Source organism: Peromyscus eremicus, chromosome 8a, assembly GCF_949786415.1.
Source record: "Peromyscus eremicus chromosome 8a, PerEre_H2_v1, whole genome shotgun sequence".
Classification (NCBI taxonomy): domain Eukaryota; kingdom Metazoa; phylum Chordata; class Mammalia; order Rodentia; family Cricetidae; genus Peromyscus; species Peromyscus eremicus.
In genome coordinates this window covers 41,496,187-41,505,100 of record NC_081423.1, presented here as the reverse complement: position 1 = coordinate 41,505,100, position 8,914 = coordinate 41,496,187, and the positions used below count along the sequence as shown (strand labels likewise).

At 44.6% G+C, this 8,914-nt stretch overlaps 1 non-coding gene across 1 annotated transcript; it reads left to right on the top strand.

The window, feature by feature from the left end:
• The first annotated feature begins 4,698 nt into the window (after positions 1–4,698).
• LOC131918161 (small nucleolar RNA U13) lies at positions 4,699–4,803 on the top strand. The gene has a single exon (XR_009380897.1). It is a non-coding gene; the product is annotated as a small nucleolar RNA U13 (small nucleolar RNA).
• Positions 4,804–8,914: the final 4,111 nt, after the last annotated feature.

Here is an 8,914-nt window from a genome sequence, read left to right as displayed (position 1 = left end):
GAGCAGGTGTGGGGAGAGGCCTTATATAGCAGGTTGTATGCTCCAAAAGTCCAGTTGCCTTCTGGGGAGGGGCCTCTTTGTTAGCCAGGCCCCAGCTTAGGGCTGTTAGACAGTGCCCTGCCCAACCATAGTGACTAGACTACTTAACCCTTGGTCTTTATGTAGGTGGTGTTCTCTCTGAGACCTGCAGGAATTGGAAGTACCTGCCTTTCCCACAGTGTATGAGGGGACACAGTGTGTTCCTGGCATCTTCCAGTGTCTGCCATAGTGCACTGACTCACTTCCATGGCCTGGAAATAGTATTCTGCAGTAGTAGCTTGATAAAAACAGTCCACTCCCTGGTCTGGCAAAACCCCCATTTATAGATGAGGACCCCAGCTACAGAAATGAAAAATGTAACAGGCTTGCCCAGGGCAGGTCATTGGGCAGGGCCAGATAGATCACAGGAGGACCACACCCCTCTGAAATGAGGCTCAAGTCTCTCTGGCAAATGGCTTCACCTGGCTAAGTTTCGGAGTCGTCTAGGCAAGACAAAGCTAAACTCATTGTGCAGCTGCATGGGATGATGGGTGGGCCGTGAAGGGAAACTTGCCCACAGCGGCTCTCCACAGGGGTCAGGGCCCCCATCAGGGATTACTGCCTTCTCTGACAACCAGGGCAGCTTCCTGTAATCAGTCTGCGCAGCCAGCATCAACAAGAGCCCAGGTCAGGTGCACTGAGACCCCTCCCACCCCTTCGTGTGATGCTGTGGCTCTCCTCATCTTTCTGTTGTCCTACCAACATAATGCATGCACACACACACACACACACACACACACACACACACACATACACTTCCCTAGACACTCCCAAAGCACCCTCCATATGTCAAGCTGGCTCTAGGCATTTGGGAGGGCCTGTGACCTTTACTCTCCTGTTCTCTAGAGAGGAAGTCAGAACACAAGCAAATATGATAAACATGCAAAAAGACCAGGGTCAATGCATCAACCAGATGGAAGTGAAGGACTGATCTTTAAGTAGAAGCATCAGAATCATCTAGCAGAGAAGGCACAACCTGAGTCTAGTTTCTAAGCGGAGACTCTGGCCAGTCTTCTTCTCTCTGCCCCACCCTCCTTCCGGCTGTTTGATGAGGGAGGTTCCCTGAATGAAAGCAGTCCCCTGTCTCACAGAATCCTGTTGTTTCCAGCCACACTCCCACTTATGCAACAAAATTAGCTAGCAGGGTGCAGGAGATGGGGTGGTGGATACAGGAGAATGATCAGGGATGAGGGCAGAAGAAAAGTCCCAAGCATGTAGCTGCCCCAACTGCACATGGAAGAACTTGAAATGCCCATGAATTTGTTTGACAGTCCTGGGAAGCCTCATCCAGTATTAGAATGAAGATAGGTACAGGAAAACAAGACTGACCGAAGCCAAGTCTCCTCAAGAGGCTCAGATACCCAGGCTAGAGAGACAAAAGCAACCAAAAAGATATGGTCTGATTCCAGACTTTGCTCCTCATGTCACATAAGTTACTTATTAACCTTGTTCACCATCTGAGCTCACTGTGTGAAATCCCAGCAATAGCCCTAATAAAAGAGCTGCTGGTTATTGCTCCTGAAACGCACATGTCATTCCTCCATGTTCTCCAAGGCCATCCATCAGGAATGTTGGAGGGGGGTTGAGCCTTTGGAGTTACACAGATGATCTTAACCATGCTCCCTCATCGGTGTCAACATTGAAGGCAACAGCAACCCCTAGATTCGGATGGGCAGCTCTGTACTACTCATCACCACCCTGGGTTTAGTGCCTTTGATATCCTGAATAGTACAGATGGGTACCACATTTCCTTGGACAGATGAGGAAACTGAGGCCCAAAGAGGTCTTTCCTCTAAACCAAAAGCCAGTTTTCCCTGCATCCCACGTAGTTCAGGTAGCACTGGCATACATACATACAGGTCATAGGGGTCACAGGAGCAGTGGCTAGCTCTGTAGCCATGAGCTCACACTGGAGGGACACACAAGGCCATACAGTATAATGATCTGAGTAAAGGCAAGCCTCAGAGTACACCCTGCCATCTACCAGTCAAGCAAGCTTAGAAGCTTGCGCACTATTTGAATCTCTGGCTCTTCACCTGAAAGGAAAATGGAAGCTGCAATATCTGATTGGTTGTAAAGATCAAGAAGATTTGGGAGTTATCTTTATCATTTCTATAAGCTGTGCCAAAGTGCTCACTGATGTCTTGTCCTTTGCACCAGCCCTTCAAATAAAATAAAGTAGTATCAAAAGCAAAACAAACAAACAAAAGGTAAAGAGAGAAACATGTGATGATCTTTGCACAAGACACAGAAGACTATAAGGCTGGACTGAGGAAATTTTCACAGTGCTGTCAGTGACCCAGGCAAACTCACCAATGGAGCCCTTTCTGGTGAGCATGCGTCTGGGAGCAAACCAGCCAACCATCGCAGGAAAATCTCAGTATAATCAAAACCTGTGAACAAGACTGAACTGATGGCTCAGCTATTAGGAGCACGCACTGATCTTTCAGAAGGCCCAGATCCCAGCACCCATGTTAGGCTAGCTCACAGCCACCCCCAGCCCCAAGGGATTTGACAGCCTCTTCTGGCCTCTTTGGGCTCCTGCACACATATAACACACACACACACACACACACACACACACACACACACACACGCATAAATAAAAGTTTGCATTTCAGAGGTGGCAGCTCCCTCCTTCCTTCCCTTTCTCTAACCATTAACCTTTATTTTTTTCCCCACACATCCCCACCACCAAGTTTCAAATTTACTCACTTATTCAACAAGGCACTAACAGAAAGCCGAAGAAGACAAATCAATTCCCTGCCCTCCCTAGCCTTTTAAAAATCTAATGAAAACAGCTACAAGCAGACAGACATGTACAGATCAATGCAAATTACAGTGTCGTCAAAGAATTAAAATGGAGCAAACACAGGAAGTAACAGGGCCGACTCCGCAGACACACAGAATTCCAGCAAGGAAGACCCTTCCGAGAACTGAGAAGAAACCAGGGAGGGAGTTAGAAAGGCAAGATGGGCCCAAAAAGTCTTGTTGGCTTTGGAACAATGTGTCTTGCTTAAGGAATTGAACCAAGTTTACTACAAGATTACTGGTTCACAAAAGAAACCAGTTTATGGAGAATTTACAGGGCTGTGCTCACACCTTCCTCCTGAGCTCATTATAATATTCTATGTTCTCCCTCCTCATAAGCACTTTAGATTATGGGCGAAGAGTATCTGAGGTGCTTGCAACATACTAGAGCAATTTATGGTCTGTGAGTCAATGTTCCATTCAAGGTTACAATTTCCTTCTCCATAAAATGGTGTGTTTTAGAATTGGCATCTTTACACACCAATAATAAGCATACACAGAAGAAAATTTAAGAAATTGTATTCATATGTCACCAAAAAAATTGATAATATACTTAAGGATAAAGTTTACCAAGTGAGTAAAGAACTCTGTGGTGGTTGATATTGGCTGTCAACTTGACAGGTTCTAGAATCACCTAATAGGCAGGCCTCTGGGTGTATCAGTGAGAGAGTTTATAGACTGAGTTAACTAAGGTGCGAAAGTCAACCCTAAATGTGGGTGGCACCCCCCCTCCCTCTCTTGTCCTCTCTCTCCCTCTCTTTCCCTGTCTCTCCTTCTCTCTCTCTCTCCTTCTGCTTCCTGACCGCCCCTGCTGATGCTTGAAGCAGTCCCCCTATACTTTCTTCTAGAAGCTTCATGTCTTCCATATAGTCCTGTGATCCATTTTCTTCCAAGACATCCCAAGCCCCTGCCAGCATGACTGCCCCATTATGATGGACTGTACCCTTGAACGGTGAGCCGAAAGAGAACCTTTACCTCTTAAGTGGCTTTCATCAGACATTTGTCACAGTAGTGAAGAAAGTAACTAATCCAGACCCTTATAATACAACTATGAAATACCAATGAAAGAAACTAAAAGAAAGCCCAAGAAATGGGTGATCCTGAGTTGGAGGAACTGATATTGGTAAAATGCCATGATTCAAAACAACTCCAGATGTGATGCAAAACGCAGTCCCCATCAAAATACCAATGCGACTTCTCAGAGCTCGAGAAGATAATACTAACATTCATATTCAGGCCTAACAGACTCCAAAGAGCCAAATAAGTCTTGGGCAGAAACAAAGTCTGGAAGAATGAGAGCATTTGATTTTAAAACTTAGGGCAAAGCTATAAAAACCAAAATACCACTAGCATAAACATCAACATATAGATCAATAGAGCATGACTGAAACCTTAGAAATAACCCATGCATCTACCCCTGAAAACTGATCAATTGCCAAAATATGTATTGGAGAAGGGATGATCTCTTCAGTAAGTAGTGGTAGGAAAGCTGGATATCCATAGACAATGAAAGGAGGCCTTGTCTCCACTCAACTCAAAGCTACCAACGGTAGCTCCAGGATGTTAGCAAAGGCAACTTCTTACTGCATTTGTGTATCTTGTGTGTGTGTGTGTGTGTGTGTGTGTGTGTGTGTGTGTGTCTGTGTGTGTAGGTCAGAAGACAGCCGTCGGGTCTCTCCTTCTATCACATGGGTCCCAGGAATGACACTCAGGAAGCAAGAACCTTTACCTGCAGAGCCGCCTCACCTACCCAAGGCATGACAAACTTCAAAAGCACAGGAAACAAAAGCAAAAAATTGACAAAGGGGGATCCTTTCTTTGGTGCATAAGCATGGTGCTTGAATGTTCACACCGTTGAGTGGCATGTGTCTCCCACAAACCTTGTCAGCACATCGGAACAATACCAGTCTGATGTAGAAAAAAAAAAAAAAAGAAAGTAAAAATAAATAAATAAATAAATAAAAGTAAAAGAAGAAAATAAAGACAAAAAATAAAATAAAAAACAAAAGATTGGCTAATGGAATTATTTCAAACTGGAAAGTGTCTAGTCAGCAAAGAAAAGGAAGAATGAGAAGACAGTTTACACAAGGGAAAGATGTGTAATTTGTTCATCTGAGAAAGAACTGGTGTCCAGAATACACAGGAACTAAAATAGTCAACAGCTGAAAAAGTAATCCAGCCAAAACCAGGCAAATGACCTGAGTGCCCTTTTCACAAAAATGCTGTATAAACAGCCGTGAAGAATTATTTATAAAACACCATCAGCATGACCAACCGAGGAAATGCAAATCAAAACCACAATGAGACATCGCCTCACCCCAGCTGACATGGAAATGAAAGACAGCAAATGCTAATAACAAGTAACAAAACATGTAAGCAATAAATAAACAAATAATAAGACAGATAGCAAACGCTGCCCACCGTGAGGAGTTGGAAAACTCATACATTAATGTGGTTAGTATGGAAAACTGCATGGAGGCTCCTTGGAAAACTAGAAATAAAACTGCCATGTAACCCAACTGTCTTGCCCCCAGGCACATCTGCCAAGGAAACAAAATGCCAGGTCATTCATACTCATTGCAGCACTGTTCAGCCAGTAGACAGAGTCCCCAACAGTGGTCACTCATGGTTGAATGGATTCAGAAAAGGTGGTGTATATACACAATGGAATGATAATTAGCCATGAAAAAGAACAGAATTCTGGTTATTTATGGCAACCTAGATGGAGGACATTGTACTAAGTAAAAGAAGCACTACATGTTCTCACTCATGAGTGCATGGGAGCTTATCAAATTGGTTTCATTGAAATGCAGAGTAGCACAAGGCTATGCTGATGTCCATGATCCATGCTGCCACCCGGGACCAGGTTGAGGTCCATGATCAGGACTGCCACAGGAGACCATGTTGATGTCCATGATCCACGCTGCCACTGGGAACCATGTTGAGGTTCGTGGTCCTTGCTGCAGCCAGAGGAAACCATGTGGAAGTCCACACTCTGTGCTGCTGCTGGCTGTTGTAGGCAGAGAAGCGTCTTTTACAGTGCTTTCAATGACTGCAGACTCATTGAAATGAGAATGAGAGGCATTGAAGACATCTGTGAAAATCTCTCCCCATCCCACCCCACCCTGCAAAAAGAAACAGTCTAGATAGGAAGCCATTGAAAAGAGTTCTTTAAAATCATGATAGGGATGCTGAAGTGTAGCTCTTCACAGGTGGTGGCTTCTGGTGAGTGGAGGACTCAGTTATCTTTAAGGGGCTGGCCACTGAGAGTTTGGCCGTGCTCCAGTGAGTTTATGAGCAAAGGGCAATACAACTCGGACTTGGCAATTTTTTTCTCTCTTTGGGGGGAGGGCAAAAGGGAGGAAAGGTGAGCCTGAGAAGATTGGGAAGCAAATGTGGTCAGGGTGCAATTTGTGAAGTTCTCAAATAACCAATAAAAATATTGTGTTGGGCCAGGCGGTGGTGGTGCATGCCTTTAATCCCAGCACTCAGGAGGCAGAGGTAGGTAGATCTCTATAAGTTCAAGGCCAGCCTGAACCTGGTCTACAGAGTGAGTTCCAGGACAGCCAAGGCTACACAGAGAAACCCTGTCTCAAAAAACGAAACAACAACAAAAAATTATGTTGGGGAAAAAAATAAATAAAAATAAACATACTGGCTATTTAGGAAAAATAAAGGAAATACAGAGTAGAATATGTGGTGATATTTTATTTGTGCTTTAATAAAGTTTGCCTGGAGATCAGAGGAAATAGCAAGCCATTTTAAGTAAACAAAAAGTCAGGCAGCACATGCCCTTAATCTCTTAGCAGGCAGGATCTCTGTGTGTTCAAGGCCACACTAGGGAACAGAGCCAAGCGTGGGGGACACATGCTTTTAATCCCAGTACCAACCATAGAGGCCTGGAGGTCTGTACAGACAGACCAAAAGTGACAGAGCTGTATAGGAAGAGGAAGTGAGGTAGCTGGGCTAAGATAGCCAATGAGAGGGCAAAACAGCAAGGCAATAGAGGCGTGGGTAGACAGGAAGTAACTCGCATTTAGAAGCTGCAGAGTTGGTGAGGTAAGGTTGGCTGGTGGCTTTCCCTGTTTCCCTGATCTAAGGCTTTCACCCCTATATTTGGCTCTGTGCTTTTTATTTTAATAAGACCATTTAGAAATTCATCTACAAGAATATGGGTTACTGAGGCTAGAAAGGGGACGAAGGAGGTAAGACTAGAAAAGTCAGTTTGTAGCTACAAAATTCCAGCTAGGTATGGAATCAATCCTGGAGCACAGTGGCATTTGGGAATATTGGAGTTCATGATTATTGTATATCTCAAAATCGCTAAACAAATGGGTTTTAAAGGTTCCCAAAACAAAGAAATGATCAGAGCTGAAGAGGTAGCTTCAGTGCTTAAGAGCATCTTCCAGAGAACCTGGGTTCAGTCCCCAGCAGTGGTACGGTAATTCACAACCACTTGTAACTCCATCTCTAGGGCATCTGACCACCCTCTTCTGGCTTCTGAGAGTATCATACCACAGACAGATACACACAAACACATAAATTAAATAACAATAATGAAATAAATAATAAATGTTTGAGTTAATGGGCATAATAATTGCCTTCCTTTGATTTTTTTTGTTTTGTTTTGTTTTTCGAGACAGGGTTTCTCTGTGTAGCTTTGCACCTCTCCTGGAACTCACTCTGTAGACCAGGCTGGCCTCGAACTCACAGAGATCTGCCTGGCTCTGCCTCCCAAGTACTGGGATTAAAGGCGTGCGCCACCACCTCTCGGCTCCTTCCTTTGATTGTTACACTTTATACACATACAGCAAAATCTCAATTTGTACCAATAAATATGTATAGCTATTATATGTCAAATGGCAATAATAAAGAGGAACAGAAAAGGTAAGATCAAAAAATGCATCTATGAGAGAAAACATGTAGTAGCTCATCACCCCTTATTTATGAAGTGGATTGGAAAACAATCGGTTGGCCACAGACTCCACCAAACCTAACCAATGGGACATGTGAGCCAGGCCCAGGAGTCCAACATCCTTTCATGGTGTGTCAAGAACAATCTTCCTAGGTGAGAAACTCCCCACTGCCAAGGAGACTGGTCTGCATCCAGCTGTCCTCTAACTCACTCTCTACCCTTCAGACTCAGAAGCCAAAGACAGAGGACAGAGGACAGCCTGTACTGGCACCTGGCTGTACCCCAGAGTCAAGGCATCAGAGGCTCCAGAAGGAAGTGAGGGATGGAGTTCTGGGTTACTTGGGATGGCATATGGGTTCCTGGGGAAGTGAGAAGAAGGGAGAGAAGAGTGAAGGCTTCATAGAACAAGATAGAGGCAGGAAAGCCTGGAATGGGCAAGGAGAGAAAGATGATTAGAAGAAAGAAGGGTGGTATGGTGATATTTTATTTGTGCTGAAATGTGATTTTATTTGTATGTTAATAAAGTTGCCTGGGGATCAGAGCTAAAAGAAAGCCATTTAGCAGAAGTCCAGCGGTGGTGGCACACACCCTTAATCTGATCACATGGCAGGCAGAGTCTCAGTGTGTTCAAGGACACAGCCAAGCAGTGACCCGAACCTTTAATCCCAGTACCAACCATAGAGACCTGGAGGTCTGTACAGACAGGCAGTGATGAGGAAATCATGTGGTTGGGTTTAGTGCCAATGAGAAAGCAGAACAGAAAGGCAATAAAAAGACAGGACACAGGAAGAAGGTCTCTCTCTCTCAGGGGAAGGACAGCAGCAAATGGTAAGCTAAAGGCTATTCGTTAATGCTCTGATCTCTTGGGCTTTTAACTCTGTATTTGGCTCTGTGTTTCTTATTTAATAAGACCGTTTAGAATTACATCTACAGGGTGGCTCTAAGCCCTCCCTCATTTCACCATTTCCATGCCACCCAGGATAGGAGCCACATGGGTACAACATCAGAGGCAGGTACACGGCCTGGTCTGTCTCAGAGCAAGACACTGCCCCTAGCCTCTCTGAGGGTGATGACCAATGGGGCTGCTGGTTTTATTAGTCTAGGTATGTT